A 22,849-nucleotide genomic window follows, 5' to 3' on the forward strand; every position below is an offset into this window, starting at 1 on the left:
TGTTTACCGTCAGTACTTGTTATGGAAATGTAAACTAATTAAAACCATAACAAATACCACTTCATTACAACTGAGAGGGCTATAAAAAAAGACAGGCAATAAAAAGTCTCACTGAGGTTACAGAGAGTTGGAACCCTCATACACTGCTGGTGAGAGTGTAAAATGGTGCAGTTACTTTGGAAAACATTTTGGCAGTTCCTCAAAAGTGAAATATAGAGTTAACATATGGCACAGCAATTCCATTCCCAGCTATGTACCTAAGTGAATTAAAAACGTGTGTGCACATAAAATTTGTATGTGAATGTTCATAACAGCATTATTCATAATAGCTAAAGATGGAAACAACCAAAATACACATCAGCTGATGAATGTGGGATGTCCACGTGCTATAATATTATTTGGCAATATAATATTATTTGAAATACTAATATATGCTACAACATGGATCAACCTTTAAAATACTATGCTAAGTTAAAGAATCACACACAAAAGGCCACATATGGTATGACACCATTTACATGCAGTGTCCAGAATAGGCAAAGGTATAAAGGTAGACTCGTGTTTGCCAAGGGCTGGCAAAACTCATCCATATGGAGTTTCTTTTTGGAGTAATTAAAGTATTTCAAAATTAGATAGTGATGATGATTGTGCAAGTCTGTGACTCTACTAAAAACTACAAAACTTTCTCAACTTATGATGGGGTTACATTTCAATAAACCTTTTGTAAACTGAAAAGATAACTTGAAAATGTATGTAATACACCTAATCGACTGAACACATAGCTTAGATAGCCTCACTTAAACAGACAAACTCATCTATCTAACACAAAACCTATTTTATTATAAATTCTTGCATATATTGTAATTTATTGAATACTGTACTGAAAGTGTAGAACAGAATGGTCATACAGAATGTTGGTACAGAATGTTGGCAGTGTATGGGTGTTGACCATCATGATTATATGGCTTACTGGGAGCTGTGGCTGCTGTGTCCAGCATCATGAGAGAGCGTGCACTGCATTTCACTAGCCCAGTGAAAGATCTAACTTCAAAATTTGAAGTGTGGTTTCTACTGAATACATATGGCTTTTGCACAACTGTAAAATTAAAAAAAAAAAATGTGTCAAATCATTGTAAGTTGGGGACTGTCCATATTGAAATATACATTTTGAAAGTATGAAATTCAAGAGAGGAGTTAAGATGGCAGAGTAGTAGGAGGACCCTATGCTTGCCTCATCCCTTGAAAACAGCTAGATAAATATAAAATCATTCTGAACACCCAAGAGATTGATCTGAGGACTGAAAGGACAAACTGCACATCTAGAGGGAGAAAAACAGCCAGCCACATCATGGAGATGGGTGCTGTGGAGAGTTGATTCGGGGAAGAAAAGAACTGTGGGTGCTGTGGAAGGGAGGGAGCTCTGATCACAGAAAGAGAGTGAGAGTGAGAGAGCAAGAGAGAGAGAAAGCATGTACAGGGGATTACACAAGAAAAACTTTCCCCCAAAACCATTGATTGTGAAAAGGAGGGGGGCTGATTATTGCAAGTTTTTATAAGCAGTGGAACTCAAAGTCTGAAGTTTTATAAGTCCCCACCACCACCACTGGGTGGAGCCTGGTGGGTGTAGGGGTGCTCCTGTGGGAAAGGAGGGCTGAGGCCCGGAGCAGACAGTATGGTTTGAGGATCCCGTGGATCACTCCGGGAGAAACAGTTCTGCTCTTTGAGTACATTTGGGAGAGGTGGCACCGCCTCTCAGGGGATAAATGAGATAGCGGGTGCCAAAAGAGATGGCAGGCACCATCGACCAGCCTCGTTGATGAGCATAGCAGCAGAGGCACATGCTGAAGGCAGCTAACCTAAAAGTCAGCCTTTGGCCATGCTTTACCATAAACTACGAGCCCCTGTGCAGTCATGCCACTGCTTTTCTGGGACAGACCAGCACCAGCCACAGTGCAGTGAGACCCTCCCCCAGAATATCAGTGCAGGTCCTTTCCATGGCCCTAAGATGTAGACTTTTGAAACCCAGTTGCATGCCTGAGATAAAACATAGGAATACTGAGCCACCAGGCAGAAAAAATGGCTTGGACACAGACAGGGTGAAGGAAGGGATCTGGTGGACGCCTGGGACATGAGAGGAGATAGTTTGCTCTTCTGTGAGGGCTTCCTGATCAGTGGTGGGTGTGAACTTCCTGCTCTGGGGATGAGAGAGCTGGCTGATGCCCTTGTTTCCCCACACATCAGCACAGACAGACTTCAGTGAGCAACACAGTGCCCCCAGGGGAGGCTGCAGTCATTACACCAAGCCCTGCCCCACTGCACCCTGCAGGTGCATCTTTACTAGGGTAAGTCTGCCTGAGAACCAGTGCAGCAGGGCCCTCCTCCAGAAGACAAGCACAAACGCTCACATGCACCAAATCTACTGATTATACAGTGCTGCAAAGCTTCTGCTCTAGGGGAGATAAGATCAACCTTCGTTTAACAAGCAGACCAAAACCTACCTAGTTAAAACTTATCACAAAGTGGACAAGGTCCAAACACCCCCACTGCAGGCAAGGAGAAAACCTGCAGAGGACTAATCTGAGGGAAAGAGCAGGCAGAAATCAACAGCAGAGTGCACACAGCATACACTAAAAAAACTTCCTGAAGCGGCAGGACCTGTACAGTATATGACCTCTTGTTAACATAACCATTACTCTCAGGAACAGGAAACATAACAGATTTTCCTAACACACAGAAGACAGAGGTCTAGGCAAAATGCCAAGATGGAGAAATTCATCACAGAAGAGATAACAAGAAGAGGTCATAGCCAAGGATCTAATCAAAACAGATATAGCAATATGCCGGAACCAGAATTTAAAACAAGAATCATAAAGTTGCTAGTTATGTATGACAAAAGCATAGAAGACACGAAGGAATCCCTTACTGCAGGGAAAAAGGAAATAAAAACTAGTCAGGCCAAAATAAAAAAAATGCTATAACTGAGATACAAAACTGACTGGATATACTGACAACAAGGATGGAGAAGCTGCAGAATGAGTCAGTGATATAGAAGACAAAGTATGGAAAATAATGAAGCTGGGGGCACCCAGGTGGCTCAGTTGGTTGAGTGTCTGACTCTTGATTTTGGCTCAAGTGGTGATCTCATAGTGAGTTTGAGCCCTGAGTCGGGCTCAGTGCTGATAGTGCAGGGCCTGCTTGGCATTGTCCGTCTTCTCCTCTCTCTGTCCCTCCCCTGCTTGTGCGCTCTCTCTCTCTCTCAAAATAAATAAACATTTAAAAACTATTTTTAAAGAAAATAATGAAGCTGATAAAAAGAGGGAACAGGTGCTTGGGTGGCTCAGTCGGTTAAGCGTACAACTTCACTCAGGTCATGATCTCACAGTTTGTGAGACCAAGCCCCACATTAGGCTCTCTGTTGTCAGCACAGAGGCTGTGTTTGGATCCTCTGTTCCCCACCTCTCTTTGCCCCTCCTGCGCTCGAGTTTGCTGTCTCTCAAAAATAAATAGACATTAAAAAAAGAGGGAAAGCAAAATATTAGATCACAAATGTAGACTTAAAGAACTCAGTAACTCCATAAAATGTAGCATCATTTGTGTCGTAGGAGTTCCAGAAGAAAAAGCTCAGGGAAAAAGGGGCAGACAGTGTATTTGAATATATTGTAGCTCAAAACTTCCATAACCTGGGGAGGAAAACAGACATTAAAATCCAGGAGACAGAGAACTCCAATCAAAATCAACAAGAGCCAGTCAATGCCAAGAAATATCACAGTAAAATTTGCAAAATACACAGACTAGGAAAGAATGCTGAAACAGCAAAAAGAAAAAAGTCCTTGACCTACAAGGGAAGACAAATCAAGTTCACAGCATATCTCTCCACAGAAACATGGCAGGCCAGAAGGGAATGGCATGATGTATTCAATCAGCTAAATGGGAAAAATATTCAGCCAAAAATACTTTATTCAACAGGCTTTAATTCAGAATAGAAAGAGAAATAAGGAGTTTCGCAGACACAAAAACTAAAGGAATCTGTGACCACTAAAGCAGCCCCGCAAGACATATTAAGGAGAATGCTTGGAATGGGAAAGAAAAACCAAAAGTAACAAATATCAGAAATGAACAGAGAAAATCTCTAGAAACTTCCACTTTGCAGGCAATACAATGGCACTAAATTCATATCATCAATAATCACTCTCAATGTAAGTGGACTCAATGCGGCAATCAAAAGGCATAGGGCATCAAGATGGCAAAAAAAACAAAAACAAAAACAAAAACAAAAACAAGACCCATCTATATGCTACTTATAAGAGACTCATCTTAGACCTAATGGCAACTGCAGATTAAAAGTGAAGCATTTGAGGGGCGCCTGGGTGGCGCAGTCGGTTAAGCGTCTGACTTCAGCTCAGGTCACGATCTCGTGGTCCGTGAGTTCGAGCCCGGCATCGGGCTCTGGGCTGATGGCTCAGAGCCTGGAGCCTGCTTCCGATTCTGTGTCTCCCTCTCTCTCTGCCCCTCCCCCGTTCATGCTCTGTCTCTCTCTGTCTCAAAAATAAATAAACGTTAAAAAAAATTAAAAAAAAAAAGTGAAGCATTAGAGAACCATCTATCATGCTAATGGACATCAAAAGAAAGCCAGAGTAACCACACTTATATCTGATGAACTAGATTTTAAACCAAAGATGAAGTAGGGCACTATATCATAATTAAGGGATCTATCCATCAAGAAGATTTAACAATTTTAAATATATATGGCCTCAACTCGAAAGCATCCAAATATATAAACCATTAACAAACCAATTAACAAACATAAAGACTCATTGATAAAGCAATAATAGTAGGGGACTTTAATATCCCACTTACAACAATGGACAGATCATCTGAGCAGAAAAGCAACAAGGAAACAATGACTTTGAATGACACACTGGACCAGATGGATTTAACAGATACACTCAGAACATTTCATCCTAAAGGACCAGAATACATATTCTTCTCAAGTGCACATGGAACATTCTCCAGAATAGATCACATAGATTACAAATCAGCCCTCAACAAGCACAAAAAGACTGAGATCATACCATACATATTTTCTGACCACAACTCTATGAAACTTTAATTTTTTTTTTTCAACGTTTTTTATTTATTTTTAGGACAGAGAGAGACAGAGCATGAACGGGGGAGGGGCAGAGAGAGAGGGAGACACAGAATCGGAAACAGGCTCCAGGCTCCGAGCCATCAGCCCAGAGCCTGACGCGGGGCTCGAACTCACGGACCGCGAGATCGTGACCTGGCTGAAGTCGGACGCTTAACCGACTGCGCCACCCAGGCGCCCCGAAACTTTAAACAACCACAAGAAAAAACTTGACAAGACCATGAATACTTGGAGATTAAAGAACATCCTATTAAGAATGAATAGGTTAACCAAAAAATTAAGGAGGAAATTGAAAAGTACATGGAAGCCAGTGAAAATGAAAACATGCAGCCCAAAACCTCTGGGATGAAGCAAAGGCAGTGAGAAGAGAGAAGTATATAGCAATCCAGGCCTTCCTAAAGAAGGAATAAAGGTTTCAAATGCACACCAATCCTTGCACCTAAAGGAGCTAGGAAAAGAACAGAAAATAAAGGCCAGAACCAGCAGAAGATGGAAAGAATAAATATTAGAGCAGAAATCAATGCTATCAAAGTTAAAAACAAAACAAAACAAAACAGGACAGATCAATGAAACCAGGGGCTGCTTCTTTGAAAGAATTAACAAAATTGATAAACGCCCAGCAAGGTTGATCAAAAAGAAAAAGGAAAGCACCCAAATAAGTAAAATCAAGAATGAAAGAGGAGAGATCACAACCAACACAACAGGAATAAAAACAATAATAAAAGAATATTATAAGCCACTATATGCCAACAAATTGGGCAACCTGGAAGAAATGGACCAATTCCTAAAAACATATAAACCACAAAAACTGAAACAGGGGGCAATAGAAAATTTGAACACACAGATAACCAGTAAAGAAATTGAATCAGTAATCAAAAATCTCCCAACAAACCAGAGTCCAGGGCAAGATGGCTTTCCAGGAAAATTCTGCCAAACAGTTATAGAAAAGTTAACACCTATTCTTTTGAAGCTGTTCCAAAAAATAGAAATGGAAGGAAAATTTCCAAACTCATTTGCGAGACCGGCATTACCCTGATTCCAAAACCAGAAAAAGATCTCACTAAAAAGGAGAACTACAGACCAATTTCCATGATGAACATGGATGCAAAAATTCTCAACAAGATACAAGCAAGCTGGATCCAAAAATACATTAAAAGAATTATTCATCAGGATCAAGTGGGATTTATTCCAGGGCTGTACGGCTGGTTCAATATCTGCAAATCAATCAATGTGATACATCACATTAATAAAAGAAAGGATAAGAACCACGTGATCCTCTAAATAGAGGGAGAGAAAGCATTTGACAAAATATAGCATCCTTTCTTGATTAAAAACCCTCAAGAAAACAGGGATAGAAAGAACATACCTAACGATCATAAAGGCCGTATACAAAAGACCCACAGCTAATATCATCCTCAATAGGGAAAAACAGAACTCTCCCCCTAAGGTTAGGAACATGACAGGGATGTCGACTCTCAACACTGTTATTCAACAGAGTATTGGGAGTCCTAGTCTCACCATCAGACAGCAAAAAGAAATAAAAGGCACCCAAAAGAGCAAAGAGGAAGTCGAACTTTCACTCTTTGCAGATGTCATGATTCGGTACTTGGAAAACCCAAAAGACTCCACCAAAAAACTACTAGAACTGATACATGAATTCAGCAAAGTCGCAGGATATAAAATCAATGTACAGAAATTGGTTGCATTTCTATACACAAATAATGAAGCAGCAGAAAGAGAAATCAAGGAATCCATCCCGTTTATAATTGCACCGAAAGCCATAAAATACCTAGGAATAAACCTAACCCAAGAACTGAAAAATGTATACACTGAAAACTATAGAAACATGAAAAAATTGAAGAAGACACAAAGAAATGGGAAAACATTCCATATTCATGGATTGGAAGAACAAATATTTTTAAAATGTCGATACTACCCAAAACAATGTACATATTCAATGCAATCCCTATTGAAATAACACCAACATTCTTCACAGAGCTAGAATAAACAATTATAAAATTTGTATGGAACCAGAAAGAACTCCAAATAGCCAAAGTGTTGTTGAAAAAGAAAACCAAAGCTGGAGGCATCATAATTCTGGACCTCAAGCTGGTTACAAAACTGTAATCACCAAGAGAGTATGGCACTCACACAAAAAACAGACACATAGATCAATGAAACAGAATAGAGAACCCAGAAATGGACCCACAAACGTATGGCCAACTAAACTTTGACAAGGCTGGAAAGAATACTCAATGGAAAAAAGACAGTCTCTTCAGCAACTGGTGTCGGGAAAACTGGAGAGCAACATGAAGAAGAATGAACGTGGACCACTTTCCTACAGCATACCTGAAAATAAACTCAAAATGGGTGAAAGACCTAAATGTAATACAGGAAACCATCAAAACCCTAGAGGACAAAACAGGCAACAACCTTTTTGATCTTGGCCACAGCAACTTCTTATTTGACATGTCTCCAGAGGCAAGGGAAACAAAAGCAAAAATGAACTATTAGGACCTCATCAAGACAAAAAGCTTCTGCACAGTGAGGAGACGATCAACAAAAATAAAAGGCAACTGACAGAATGTGCGAAGACATTTGCAAATGACGTATCAGATAGAGTTAGTATCCAAAATCTATAAAGAACTTATCAAACTCAACATCCAAAAAGCAAATAATCTAGTAAAGAAATGTAAAAGACATGAATAGATACTTTTCCAAAGAAGACATCCAGATGGCTAACAGACACATGAAAAAAAATGCTCAACATCACTCATCTTCAGGGAAATACAAATCAAAACAAATTGAGATACCACCTCACACTTGTCAGAATGGCTAAAATTAAAGACTCAGGAAACAGCAGATATTGGCATGGATACAGAGAATTGGGAACCCTCTTGCACTGCCAGTAGGAATGCCAACAAGAACCGAAGGGGTGTGTGTTATCTCTGATTACAGGTGGATAAGTGCAGAGGTATCTTTCCCATACTCCCTTGATTTCCATGCTCCTATACCTGAATTCAGAGAAGGGCAAAACACTCAAAGATGGTGATACCATGTGAGGGGAGAAATCTGGCTTCTTTTATGACTACATGGAGCAAAGATCTTGTCAACCCATACTGGATATGGACATAAGTAAGAAATAACTTCTATTAGGCTAAGACACAACAATTGTGGGGTGGTGGTGTTTGTTATAGAAGCTAGCATATGCTGAAGAATAAACATAGCATGATCAGAACACTTTTTTTTCCTGTTTTTTTTGGTGTTAGGAGGCAAGATTTACTTGGATATGATAGTAGACTTTATATACTCATTAAATACGAAGACATTTAGGATCATAATATTTTTACGATGAATATTTTCAAATATATGTCATAATCTTAAAGAATGTAATCAGGTAAAAACATTAGGAACAAAAGATTCACAATTCCTTGAGTTATACCGAATGTTCATGGTTTGCTCATTGTTTCATTTTCTAAGCTTAGAAAAAATATGTCTTTTTATACTGCTGCAGGAAAATTTGCTTTTAACATAAAATTTTCAGCAACATAAAAAAGAAACATACGTTCTACATAAATATTTACCCACATATATGAATGTACAGTTGACAATTCTATTTTGTCACTGTAAACATTTCTATACTCTAGGAAGATGCGATGATGGGCTTCACATCTTCACTTCCTGTGGCTCCTACCACACCATGTGTGAAGTAAACAGTCTCCAGAGGCTCAGCTCTCGTGTTATTCTGGGAGACTCCCAATCTAGTGTGGAAGGGTGTGTGCATGTGTTTGTGTGAGGCATGGAGCAGGGAGTGAATTACGCCTCTACAGAAGACTGTAAATGTCCAAGACAAACACCATGAGTCCTCACCTCCTTTCTGGCACAGAGGGGATACCCAGTGAAAGGAAGAGGATTGATGGAGATAATACAGGTGAAGGCTCTGAGTTTGGGTATATTTGAGAATCTGAATTATGGGTATCAGGAAGAAATGAGGAGAAGAGTCACATATGTAGACTTCATACTCTGATATAATCAGGGATCGGCTGGATAACTCAACAATCTGGAAGTCAGATTTGAGGGCAAAGAATCAGAGTCAGCTTGGACAGCACTAACTAGACTCTGGTGTTACTCACTGAGTTGCAAGAGGAGCCCTACTCTAGTCCTGGATGCCCAAAGCAACAGCCTCCGGGTGGCATTGCACAACCTCCCATTGCCATCCCAGGAAGACTCCATGGGGGCAGCCCCCCACCCACCTAGTACCAGGACCAGATGCCTCTGGACGAGGCCTTCCTCATTACAAATCTATCTGTGTATAGGTCCTACTTCACAAGGGAAAGAAAGGCATTGAGTCAGACCATAGCACACGGGCAGGAGTGGAATTGAAAGTACATTTAAAGGGGGAATAACAGAGCTGATCCACTTGTTTTCACCATAATTCCTTCTTCAGATGAAACCTGCACAGCTGGAACTCACAGCTGGGTTCTATGGTACCAAGACCCACAGCCAAAATCAGAGGCTCAGGAGCTCAGAGTGTTTGGAAGGAAAACTTGGTAGCACATGTTTTTGGTGCAAATGAAGGAGGAGTTATGACTATGGGTGACAGCATGCTGCAAGGCAAATTGGATTCATAATCAGAATAGAAAGAGGCTTAGCACCCAGTGGTTGGTTCCCCAGGGGATTACTAGGCTGTGGATACCATTGCTTCCCCTGGGATTTCTGCTGAGCTGGCACCAGAGTGACCACTGAGGGACAGGGTTCTGGAGTCTTGGGGTGACCTGGCTCTGGCACCTTGGTGTGGCACGGCTCCTTTGTTTTGGGAACACATGGTCCCTGGGTTCAAGGCTGGCAGGGTTGTTTCACCTGCTGCTGCTGAGGTGTGGGGAGAGGGGTGCAGGGCTGCTTCTGCTAATGAGAACTTATGCTTCCCAGCAAACTGGATCTACAGACAGAACAAATGACTTAAACAAGGATTAACTAAGGTAGAAGCCACGTTCCATGCTGCTTCAGTTCTCTTTTTTCTCTTTCGACCACAAAGGACACTTTGATGATTTCTGAGCCTTTGAGGAGGAATATAAAGGAAATTTGGTTTGTCTCATTTGAGTAGGGCCTCTTTCTTCCTGGTACATCTTAAAACCCAATTAATAACACAATACAACAGCAGGCTCCTGGCAGAGATGTGAAATCCCAAGATTGGATCATATGGAGATGTGATATTATTTAAAAAAATACAACAACAACTGAGTAACTTCAGCATGCCTACACATTTCTGATAAATAGAATGCGTTATCATCTGTAAGATAATTACTGACTTCTCTAGAACCCACACCATCTTGCCTCTGGCTTTGCTCCTACCCACCCTACCTCAAATATTTTCCTCACTCCTACTTATTCGAGTACGACCGACCCAGCCACCATGGATCATAGACCACCTCATGTGACACTTGTATGATGCTTTTCAAGAGCAAGAGTTCCAGAAATCATTCCTCTCCCAAATTTCACAGTATTTCACTTGCCCCTCTCACCTCAGGCTGATGACTTTCTATGTTGAATTTTAGTTCTTTGTGTCCATGTCTTTTTTTTTTCTGAACAAACTGTAGTTTCATGGAGTGTATTCCCGGTTGTCTAAATGTGTTTTAGCAGACAAAGTATCAAACATAATAAATTCTCACAAAATTATTTATTGAAAGAATAAAATTCTCTGTATTTAAATTATGCATTAAGCAATAATTATAACGTCACTAAAAGTGCTGTGGACCTCAGTTCTCATCTTTATCCTGCTGATTTTGGGTTTTTGCACAACCCAGCCCCCTCTTACTAACCAGCAGGAACCTGTGGGACAGAATTGGTAATATCTTAAGTCCCTTTAAGCCCAAACTATAATTACCTTTAAAATAAAGATATTTCTAGAGGCTATAACTCTGATGACTGAACTCCAATAATGGGGGAAAGATACCAAGAAGACCAAGGAGGTTCCAATAAATGTCAAATACCCTGAGTGAAAGGTAAAGAGTTTCAAGAAAAGAGGCTCACCTGGTATGCAGAGAAGAGCAGGCTGTGTGGTCACTTGGATCTTATGTGGTGTCCCCAGCCAACTGGCTTTTTATATAGTGATAGAGACCTGTCTCAAGGAAATGGGATCTTTTTGGGGCTGCTGTGTCTTCATTCTTTGCCTGCTAAACATGATTCACTTCAAAGCCCTGATTTACCTGTTGGCTCAGCTTTTGTGATGAAACCACCCACTTGACAATTTATTTTTTGGCACTTGCTGTCTGATAATGATGTCACCTTGGCTGAAACCCCACTGAACATCCTTTCAATCCAGGTGTAGTGTTGATGGTGAGAGTGGTATGGCTTGAAAGGAGAGAGAAAGAAATTCTAGGGCTGCTGGAACTAGAAACGGCCCTGTATTCTAGAAGATCTTAATTCTTAGCACAGACCAGTCTTGTTGGGCTGCTTAATACATGAACGGGTTGTAGATGGAGGTGAACAAGATCTTTCTGGTTCTTCTGGGAGGCCAAGGGCATGGTGAAATGAATTTCCCCCGGTGGAAAAAAGTAATTCTGTTTATCCATCACTCAGTGTACTCAGGCTTGGGGTTGCAGGGGGTGGCGGGGGGAGAGAAAAGGCTAAAATTATTCTTTGGGTCATAAAAATGCTTAACTCCAAGAAAACTCTCAGAGTCAATAGCCAACAGGGCATGAGAACCCTGATCAGTGAAAACAGGGGGGAAAGAAATCAGGTTCAACAGCCTCAAGTAATGCAGTCCTGTCAGCCCATCCACTTATTCTGTTGATGTAACAGCAGGCCCTGAAGACCATGCGTGTAATGGGGATCCCTTCCTGGGGCAGCACAGGGGCAGCACAGGGGCAGCACAGGGACAGTATGGGATTGTCAGATCCTTTATTTATTTTTTTAACTTTATTTTTTATTTCTTAAAATTTACATCCAAATTAGTTAGCATATAGTGAAACAATGATTTCAGGAGTAGATTCCTTAATGTCCCTTACCCATTTAGCCCATCCCCCCTCCCACAATCCCTCCGGCAACCCTCAGTTTGTTCTCCATATTTGTGAGTCTCTTCTGTTTTGTCCCCTTCCCTGTTTTTATATTATTTTTGTTTCCCTTCCCTTATGTTCATCTGTTTGTCTCTTAAAGTCTTCATATGAGTGAAGTCATATGATTTGTGTCTTTCTCTGACTGACTAATTTCACTTAGCATAATACCCTCCAGTTCCATCCATGTAGTTGCAAATGGCAAGATTTCATTATTTTTGATTGCCAAGTAATACTCCATTGTATATACATACCATATCTTCTTTATCCATTCATCCATCGATGGACATTTGGGCTCTTTCCATACTTTGGCTATTGTTGGTAGTGCTGCTATAAACATGGGGGTGCATGTGTCCCTTTGAAACAGCACACTTGTATCCCATGGATAAATGCCTAGTAGTGCAATTGCTGGGTCATAGGGTAGTTCTATTTTTAGTTTTTTTGAGGAAACTCCATACTGTTTTCCAGAGTGGCTGCACCAGCTTGCATTGCCACCAACAATGCAAAAGAGATCCTCTTTCTCCACATCCTTGCCAACATCTGTTGTTGTCTGAGTTGTTAATGTTAGCCATTCTGACAGGGGTAAGGTGTTATCTCATTACGGTTTTTATTTGTATTTCCCTGATGATGAGTGATGTTGATCATTTTTTCATGTGTCGGTTGGCCATCTGGATGTCTTCCTTAGAGAAGTGTCTATGCATGTCTTTCGCCCATTTCTTCACTGGATTCTTGGTTTTTGGGTGTGGAGTTTGATAAGTTCTTTATAGATTTTGTATACTAACCCTTTATCTAAAATGTCATTTGCAAATATCTTCTCCCATTCTGTCGGTTGCCTTTTAGTTTTGCTGATTGTTTCCTTCACTGTGCAGAAGCTTTTTATTTTGATGAGGTCCCAGTAGTTCATTTTTGCTTTTGTTTCCCTTGCCTCCCAAGACGTGTTGAGTAAGAAGTTGCTGCGGCCAAGATCAAAGAGGTTTTTGCCTGTTTCTCCTCGAGGATTTTGATGTAAGGCTTCCTGTCTTACATTGAGGTCTTTCATCCATTTTGAGTTTATTTTTGTGTATGGTGTAAGAAAGTGGTCCAGGTTGATTCTTCTGCATGTCGCTGTCCAGTTTTCCCAGCACCACTTGCTGAAGAGACTGTTTTTGTTCCATTGGATATTCTTTCCTGCTTTGTCAAAGATTAGTTGGCCATACGTTTGTGGGTCCATTTCTGGGTTCTCTATTCTATTCCACTGATCTGAGTGTCTGTTCTTGAGTCAGTACCATACTGTCTTGATGATTACAGCTTTGTAGTATAGCTTGAAGTCTGGGATTGTGATGCCTCCTGCTTTGGTTTTCTTTTTCAAGATTGCTTTGGCTATTCCAGGTCTTTTCTGGTTCCATACAAATTTTAGGATTATTTGTTCTAGCTCTGTGAAGAATTCTGGTGTTACTTTGATAGGGATTGCATTGAATATGTAGATTGCTTTGGGTAGTATTGACATTTTAACAATATTTGTTCTTCTTATCCAGGAGCAAGGAATCTTTTTCCATTTCTCTGTGTCTTCTTCAATTTCTTTCATAAGCTTTCTACAGTTTTCAGTGTATAGATTTTTCACCTCTTTGGTTGGATTTATTCCTAGGTATTTTATGGTTTTTGGTGCAACTGTAAATAGGATCAATTCCTTGATTTCTCTTTCTGTTGCTTCATTGTTGGTGTATAGGAATGCAACCTATTTCTGTACATTGATTTTATATCCTGCAACATTGCTGAATTCATGAATCAGTTCCAGCAGTTTTTTGGTGGAATCTTTTGGGTTTTCCATGTGGAGTATCATGTCATCTGCGAAGAGTGAAATTTTGGCCTCCTCCTGGCTGATTTGGATGCCTTTTATTTCTTTGTGTTGTCTGATTGCAGAGGCTAAGACTTCCAATACTATGTGGAATAACAGTGGCGAGAGTGGACATCCCTGTCTTGTTCCTGACCTTAGGGGGAAAGCTCTCAGTTTTTCCCCATTGAGGATGATATTAGCATTGGGTCGTTCATATACGGCTTTTATGATCTTGAAGTATGCTCCTTCTATCCCTACTTTCTTGAGGGTTTTTGTCAAGAAAGTATGCTGTATTTTGTCAAATGCTTTCTCTACATCTATTGAGAGGATCATATGGTTCTTGTCTTTTTCTTTTATTGATGTGATGAATCATGTTAATTTTTTTGTGGATATTGAACCAGCCCTGCATCCCAGGTATAAATCCCACTTGGTCGTGGTGAATAATTTTTTTAATGTATTGTTGGGTCCAGTTGGCTAATATCTCATTGAGGATTTTTGCATCCATGTTCATCAGGGAAATTGGTCTATAGTTCTCCTTTTTAGTGGGGTCTCATCTGGTTTTGGAATCAAGGTAATGCTGGCTTCGTAGAAAGAGTTTGGAAAGTTTCCTTCCATTTCTATTTTTTGGAACACATTCAAGAGAACAGGTGTTAACTCTTCCTTAAATGTTTGATAGAATTCCCCTGGAAAGCCATCTGGCCCCGGACTCTGTTTTTTTGGCAGATTTTTGATTACTAATTCGATTTCCTTACTGGTTATGGGTCTGTTCAAATTTTCTATTTCTTCCAGTTTCAGTTTTAGTAGTGTATATGTTTCTAGGAATTTGTCCATTTCTTCCAGATTGCCCAACTTATTGGCATATAATTGCTCATAATATTCTCTTATTATTGTTTTTATTTCTGTTGTGTTGGTTGTGATCTCTCCTCTTTCATTCTTGATTTTACTTATTTGGGTCCTTTCCTTTCTCTTCTTGATCAAACTGGCTAGTGGTTTATCAATTTGGTTAATTCTTTGAAAGAACCAGCTTCTGGTTTCACTGATCTGTTCTACTGTTTTGTTTTGTTTTTTTTTTCGATAGCATTAATTCCTGTTCTAATCTTTATTATTTCCTGTCTTCTACTGGTTTGGGGTTATATTTGGTGTTCTTTTTCCAGCTCCTTAAGGTGTAAGGTTAGGTTGTGTATCTGAGATCTTTCTTCCTTCTTTAGGAAGCCCTGAATTGCTATAAACTTTCCTTTTATGACCTCCTTTGCTGCATCCCAGAGGTTTTGGGTTGTGGTGCTATCATTTTCATTGACTTCCATATACTTTTTGATTTCCTCTTTAACTGCTTGGTTAGCCCATTCATTCTTTAGTAAGATGTTCTTCAGTCTCCAAGTATTTGTTACATTTCCAAATTTTTTCTTGCGGTTGATTTCAAGTTTCATAGCGTTGTGACCTGAAAATATGCATGGTATGATCTCGATCTTTTTGTACTTACTTAGAGCTGATTTGTGTCCCAGTACATGATCTATTCTGGAGAACGTTCCATGTGCACTGGAGAAGAATGTATATTCTGCTGCCTCGGGGTGAAATGTTCTGAATATATCTGTTAAGTCCATCTATCCAATGTGTCATTCAAGGCCATTGTTTCCTTGTAGATTTTTTGATTAGGTGATCTGTCCAATGCTGTGAGAGGGGTGTTGAAGTCTCCTACTATTATGGTATTACTATCGATGAGTTTCTTTAGGTTTGTGATTAATTGATTTATATATTTGGACACTCCACATTTGGTGCATAAATGTTTACAATTGTTAGGTCTTCTTGGCAGATAGACCCCTTGATTATGATATAATGCCCTTCTGCATCTCTTGATATAGTCTTTATTTTAAAGTCTAAATTGTCTGATATAAGTATGGCTACTCCAGCTTTCTTTTGTTGACTATTAGCATGATAGATGGTTCTCCATCCCCTTATTTTCAATCTGTAGGTGTCTTTAGGTCTAAAGTGGGTCTCTTGTAAACAGCATATAGATGGGTCTTGTTTTCTTATCCATTCTCTTACCCTATGTCTTTTGATTGGAGCATTGAGTCCATTGACATTTAGAGTGAGTACTGAAAGATACGCATTTATTGCCATTATGATGCTTGTAGAGTTGGAGTTTCTGGTGGTGTTCTCTGGTCCTTTCTAATCTTTTGTTGCTTTGGTATATGTATATATTTTCATCTTTTCTCCCCTCAAAGAGTCCCCCTTAAAATTTCTTGCAGGGCTGGTTTAGTGGTCACAAACTCCTTTAATTTTTGTTTGTCTTGGAAACTTTTCATCTCTCCTTCTGTTTTGAATGACAGCCTTGCTGGATAAAGAATTATTGGCTGCATTTTTTTTTTCTGATTGGGCACACTGAATATATCCCACCACTCCTTTCTGGCCTGCCAAGTTTCTGTGGATAGGTCTGCTGCAAACCTGATCTGTCTTCCCTTGTAGGTTAGGGACTTTTTTTCCCTTGCTGCTTTCATGATTCTCTCCTTGACTATTTTGTGAATTTGACTATGATATGCCTTGTTGATGGTCGGTTTTTGTTGAATCTAGTGGGAGTCCTCTGTGCTTCCTGGATTTTGATGTCTTTCCCCAGGCTAGGAAATTTTTCTGCTATGATTTGCTCACATAATCCTTCTACTCCTATTTCTCTCTCTTCCTCCTCTGGGACCCCTATGATTCTGATGTTCGTTTTTAATGAGTCACTGATTTCTCTAATCCTTAAATGGTGCTCTTTTGCCTTAATCTCCCTCTTTTTTCCTGTTTCGTTATTCTCTATAAGTTTGTCCTCTATATTGCTGATTCTCTGTTCTGCCTCATCCATCCTTGCCGCCGCTGCATCCATCCGTGATTACTGCTCAGTTATAGCATTTGTAATTTCATTTTGGCTATTTTTACTTCTTTTATCTCTGCAGAAAGGGACTCTAATCTATTTTTCACTCCAGCTAGTATTCTTATTATCGTGATTCTAAATTCTGGTTCAGACATCTTGCTTGTATCTGTGTTGGTTAAATCCCTGGCTGTCGTTTCTTCGTGCTCTTTCTTTTGGGGTGAATTCTTTCATTTTGTCATTTTGAAGGGAGAAAAGGAATTAATGAGGTAGAAATTTTGAAATAAAAAAATTAAAATTAAAAAAAATATTAAAATTAAAAATTAAACACACAAACACACACACAATTCAAACAGATGATACTAGATCCTATGTGTGTTTTTGTCTGGGTGTTGCAAGTGGTTTCCCCGATTAGAAGGGAAAAAAAGGGAGGGGGGAGAAAAAAAGGAAATCATTTGAGAATTTGAAAAAATGAATACACTGAAGTAGACTAAAATGAGATGATGTGGGTAAAATAGAATTTGAAAAAAAATATACACAAAAGTAAACAATATGTAGAAAAAAAATTAAAGAAAAATATTTTTAATAAAAATTAAAAATAAATGATTTTTTGTTTATCTGTATTGCAGTAAAAAGAAAAGAAAAGAAAAGAAAAAAGAGAAAAGAAAAGAAAAAAGAAATTGTTTGAAAATTTGAAAAAGTGAATACACTGTAGTAGACTAACATAAAATGATGGAAGTAAGATAGAATTTGAAAAAAATTTACATAAAAGCAAAAAATATAGTAATAAAAATTAAATAAAAATATTTTTAAAAGAAACTGAAAGTAAAAATGAAGTTTTTCTCTTCAAGAAAAAGAAAATAAATGAAAAAGAGAAATAATGAAAAAGAAAGAGAAAAGGAAATTGTTTGAAAATTTGAAAAGGTGAGTACACTGAAGTAGACTAAAATAAAATGATGGAAGCAAAGTAGAATTTGACAAATTTACACAAAAGTAAAAAATATAGTAATAAAAATTAAAGAAGGTATTTTTAATAAAAATTGAAAATAAAAATGAATTTTTTTATTCAAGAAAAAGAAAAGAATTGTAAAAGAGAAAAAGGAAAAAGATAAAAAAAAAAAAGAAAAGAAATTGAATAGATGAGCCTGCTAACAGATTGAAGTAGGACTGAAATTGCTTCATTTTCCCCTACAGGTCAGTCTATTTAGGTCTTTATAGTCCATAAATTAAGCAGGCAGTGAAGCTTGCGTTCTTGAAGAGCAAAATTGGTCCAGTTGGGCAGGGCTCAGTGTAACAGTTCTGCTCTCCACTAGAGGGCGCTGCTAGCCTTCTCGGATGGATTCTTGCAGAGCTAGTAGGGCATATGCACATGCGCCGGAGCAGTGAAAATGGTGCCACCCAACCACCCAGTCTGTTCTCCCAGATCAGCAATCATGCTCTGGTCCTCCATCTTCAGCTCTCATCCACTCCCCATTTTTCCATTCTCCGTGACCAGGCCCCAGGCAGTACCTCTCTCCCAAGTTTTGTCTCAGATGCAGCTGTTTTCCCCAGCCCTTTCTGAAGGACTGTGGTTTTGACCTATTCTGCCCCTCTGTGGGAGGGTCTCACCAAGCAATGACCGAATGTCAGCTGCAACCAGGAACGCCCGCTGGACCTTGCTGTTGTCAGTGCCCTGAGACCACGGCCAGGTGCCAGCCCACCCCCCAAAAAAGTTCATGAGACAGTGGAGCAGCAGCATTTCAGGGATTATGGAAAATCACAACACACATCTGGCACCAGGCTTCACTCTCAATGACCTTGCCCAAGCACCAGCGAATGTGGCTACCTTCCAGGGTCTGCTGGGACCAGGTGGCTTCAACAGTCTCTACCAAATGCCCTTCCATCAGTGGAACCACTTTTCCCCATGTGGCCCAAGAACCTCCCGGACCCAACTCTGTTCCCGAGGATTCACCTTTCCCACCAGAACACCGCCAGGTATTGAGCTGCGGATTTGAAGACTTTGTGCTCCCCTTGTTTACAGCCTTAATGGAATTTAAACCCTCTTTTCTCCTTTCTCCTTTCTCCTTTCTCCCTTTTTTAGTTTAGTCCCTGTGGCTGTTTCCAATTTTCAACTTTCTCTCCAGCTGCTTTTGGGGATGCGTGCTTTTCCCTTATGCTCCTCCCCTCCCCAGTCTCTGTCCTCTTTCCGCCTGCAAAAGGGGTTCCTACTTTTCGTGGCTTCTCATTCCTCAAGTTCAGCTCTCTGTGCCAAGTATCTGCTGAATTCTGTGGTTCAGGTTGTGTAGGTTGTGTTAATCCTCCAATAAGTTTTCTAGGTGTGTAGGATGGTTTAGTGTTGGTCTGGCTATATTTCATGGATGCAAGACACACAAAAAGTTTCCATGCTGTTCTGCCATTTTGGCTCCTCTTTTTAGAGCAATTTTAAATGTATCACATTTTTTATTTCACTTTTTACTTTTTCATTGTTAGTATGTAGAAATGCAGTTGAGTTTTTTTTGTGTTGATCTTGTATCCTGTAAGCATGCTAAACTCACTTATTAGTTCTAGTATTCTAAAGAAAATTCCTTGATATTTTCTACATAGACAATAATGTTGTCTGCAAATAAGGACCATTTTATTTCTTATTTCCAGACCAATGATTTTATTGTAACAAAACACAATTAGTTAACATGGTTTAAGATCCCACTTTGACATATTATTTTTTTTTAATTTTTAAAAATTTTAAAAATGTTTATTTATATTTTGAGAGAGAGTGAGAGATCATGAGCAGGGGATGGGCAGAGAGAGAGGGAGACATAGAATCCGAAGCAGACTCCAGGCTCTGAGCTGTCAGCACAGAGCCTGATGCAGGGCTCGTACTTGCCAACTGTGAAATCATGACCTGAGCCAAAGTCAGACACTTAACCAACCTGTCACCCAGGCACCCCAGCTATTTTAAATAAAAGTTACTTAAGAGAGAGAGAAAAAAAGGATACTCAGGCCCTCCTCCACCCCCCTAAAAGCAAGGGAGGAAAATCTCCCATGTGAAAGGTACCCTCCCTGTAGCAGGAGGTAAAAAGACACCCTTATCACCAGAAGTGGGAAATTTAGAGCAGAGGAGGTGGTATAACAACCTTTGTTACTTTTTACTAATGTACTACCCCAGTCCAAACTCTGTTTAGAATCCCTTACTAATTGAAGCTCCCAAAGTTAAGTTTTCTTTGTCCTGCCAATTCCTCACAGATTTATTGTCTCTGTCTAAAATGTATAACAATTTCCTGCCTTGGTTACTTCCTTGGGTCTCAATTTCATTACTGGACTTCCATGCACATGTAATAAAACTTTTGACTTTTTCTCCGGTTAATCTGTCTCATCTAAATTTAATTTTTAGTCTACTTGGGAGACCTTGAGAGTAAAGAAGAGTTTTTCCTTCTCTCCACAACTAATCTTTAGGAAGCTACTATTTGCTGAGTTGGGTGTAGTGTCAAAGGATATCCATACTTATATGAAAGTTACTAAAACACTCCTCTATTTCCCAACTACATATCTCTGTGAAGCTGGATTTTTTTTTGTATCCTTCAACCAAAACAGCATATCACAACAGACTGAATGCAGAAGTGGATGTGAGAAACCAACTACATTCCACTCACAAAGACATTAAAGGTATTTTTTAAACAGAGCTACTCTTATAACTAATTATTTTGTTTGGGAAAATATAGTTGTTTTTATATGAACATGCTGTGGATTTACATTTGCTGTTTTTAATGAATTAATAAATATTTGAAGACTTAACACATAAATTTAATTAAACTTAAATCTGATTAAAAGTTTAGTTCTTCAGTCATGCCAACTACATTTCGTGTTCTCAATAATCATATGTGGCTGGTGGCCACTGTACTGGACCACACAGATAGAGAATGTTTCCGTGTCTACAGAAAGTTGTATAGGATGGCACTGGAATCTGCAGGTATGGCAGGGCTAAGAATGATGCTTTCTCAGCTAATTCCTGGAACGGTACATGATAAATTCAAGAAAAAAAGTCATTTCTCATCACTCCAAAGAGATTATGAGTGAAACCTATTGACCATGCCATCTCACGAAAAAGAAGAGGGTTTGCAAGAAATGTGATGGAAATCCTCCCCAAAAAAGAACCATTTATGTTTGTTGAGTTTTAGTCCTGCAAGCCTTCATGCTTTTCTGTTTTTGGGGGGGCTGGGGGGACACTGTAGCTAGATGGATGGAGGCAGATTCACAGAAAAACACGTTGGCTGACATTGTGGACATGGCTAATGCTAAGGTGGGCACTGTGTGGGTGGACACTGGGGAGGTGTTGAGCGCTGGGTAAGTAGACACTGAAAAAATAAATGCCAACTATGGCAAGATGAACTCTGTGGGTGTAGGTAAGGTACTGGGTATTTTGGGGTCCCTGTCTCTATGTAGTAGAGGGGGCATGGCAAGGACACATGGTTGGGATAAGTCTGCACAGTATCTGCTTTTCTTTGAACTCAGGGAAGTTCAAAGGAAGCAAGTGAAGGTATTAGCGAAGGTGAGAGAAACCAATGCTCATATAATGAGCTGGGAAATTCCACGTCTATTCTGTGAGGGTATTCTTTAATCACCTAAATCTATGATTATAATGAGTAGCTGCCTTCCTATTTAGCATTTTTTTCCTTTTTAGAAATTTGTTCTATATTATAAAGATCTTCCATTCTTATGTCATAAGTCAAAGAAAAAAAACTTTTTTCCGAAATAGCAAATATTGGTTGAATTCATCAAATAATTCCAGGGTTCAAATTCTAAATTGTATTCAGAATAAATTAGCATTGTTATGTACCATGAAACTAAAGGTTTTTAGAAAACCATACACATATTTTTGCAAGATATCATACCCTGATTTCTGTCATGTTTTTTCTTGAAAAAAAATTCGTGAGTATCAAGAATTCCAACTCACCCAATTCTCTACTACAGGTTAAGAATAAAATTTTAAAAGAGTGGCAATTATGAGGAAGGGCCATTTTTAGGGTCAGACAGCCCCTGTCATTGAGAAGCGGAGTGAGCAGTGGAGCCGCTGGGGTAACACATAAGCCCTGTGAAAGTCCTAACAGGATGGGACAGACTGGAGGCCCTTTTCCCCCTGGCAGTTTGAATGACAGAGGCTCTGAACATTTACAGAGAGAGGTTCAGAATTACCCTCAAATCAACAGCATCTTCTGAAGAGGGTACAGATTACTCAACATCCCAGCAGACATCATATAAGCTCCTACTACTTGGTGGACACCTGGTTCTGCAGAAATGTGGCATGTCTGGGGTGGGAGTGTTGAGCACACAGTAGAAAAAAGACAGGAGGAGAAGCAGCTTGGTGGAGAGTCAAGGACATTATCATGCCAACAAGCAGCAATTTTAAATCCCCTGAACATGCACAAACCTTGCAGACTCAGGTGACATCATTCTCTCCTCCCAGTCTGATGATTACTTGCCAACTTGCAAAGCTTTGCTGGATAATTTTTGCCTTACAGTCTCCAAATTTCTCTGGAGTTCTTTTCAAACATATCTGGAGCGCTTTTGAATCATGCAGGTGTGAGGCAGGTGATAAGCAACACACCTGTCATCTGACATCTGTTGTCTGCTTCATACCTGCTTGATGTTACTTTACAAATGGGGTTCATTCCCCAGTGACCACTGCAGCCCATCTAGAAATTCTGCTGGTCTCTCAGTCCCTAGATGTTTTGCTTGTTACCAGCAAAGTCAAGAAGACATGGCTTCAGGAAGAGAGCAAAGGGTCGGAATCTGAAGAGCTGGGCTCTAGGTATGATTCAAAAACATGACTTCTGGGTGGTCTTGATGAATTATCTTCCCCTTTCTGGGGAAGGACATCAGTTTGTTTATCTGGAAGCTGAATAGGCTCGCTGGTGGCTTTCAGGTATCTTTTCACCCTAATATTTGCCCATGGTGACCTGCTCTCCCTCAATTCCAGGCTGAGGTTTTGTCTTATCTTCATTAACCAGTCTTCCTTC

This window comes from Panthera onca, chromosome C1 (genome assembly GCF_046562875.1).
Source record: "Panthera onca isolate mPanOnc1 chromosome C1, mPanOnc1 haplotype 2, whole genome shotgun sequence".
Classification (NCBI taxonomy): domain Eukaryota; kingdom Metazoa; phylum Chordata; class Mammalia; order Carnivora; family Felidae; genus Panthera; species Panthera onca.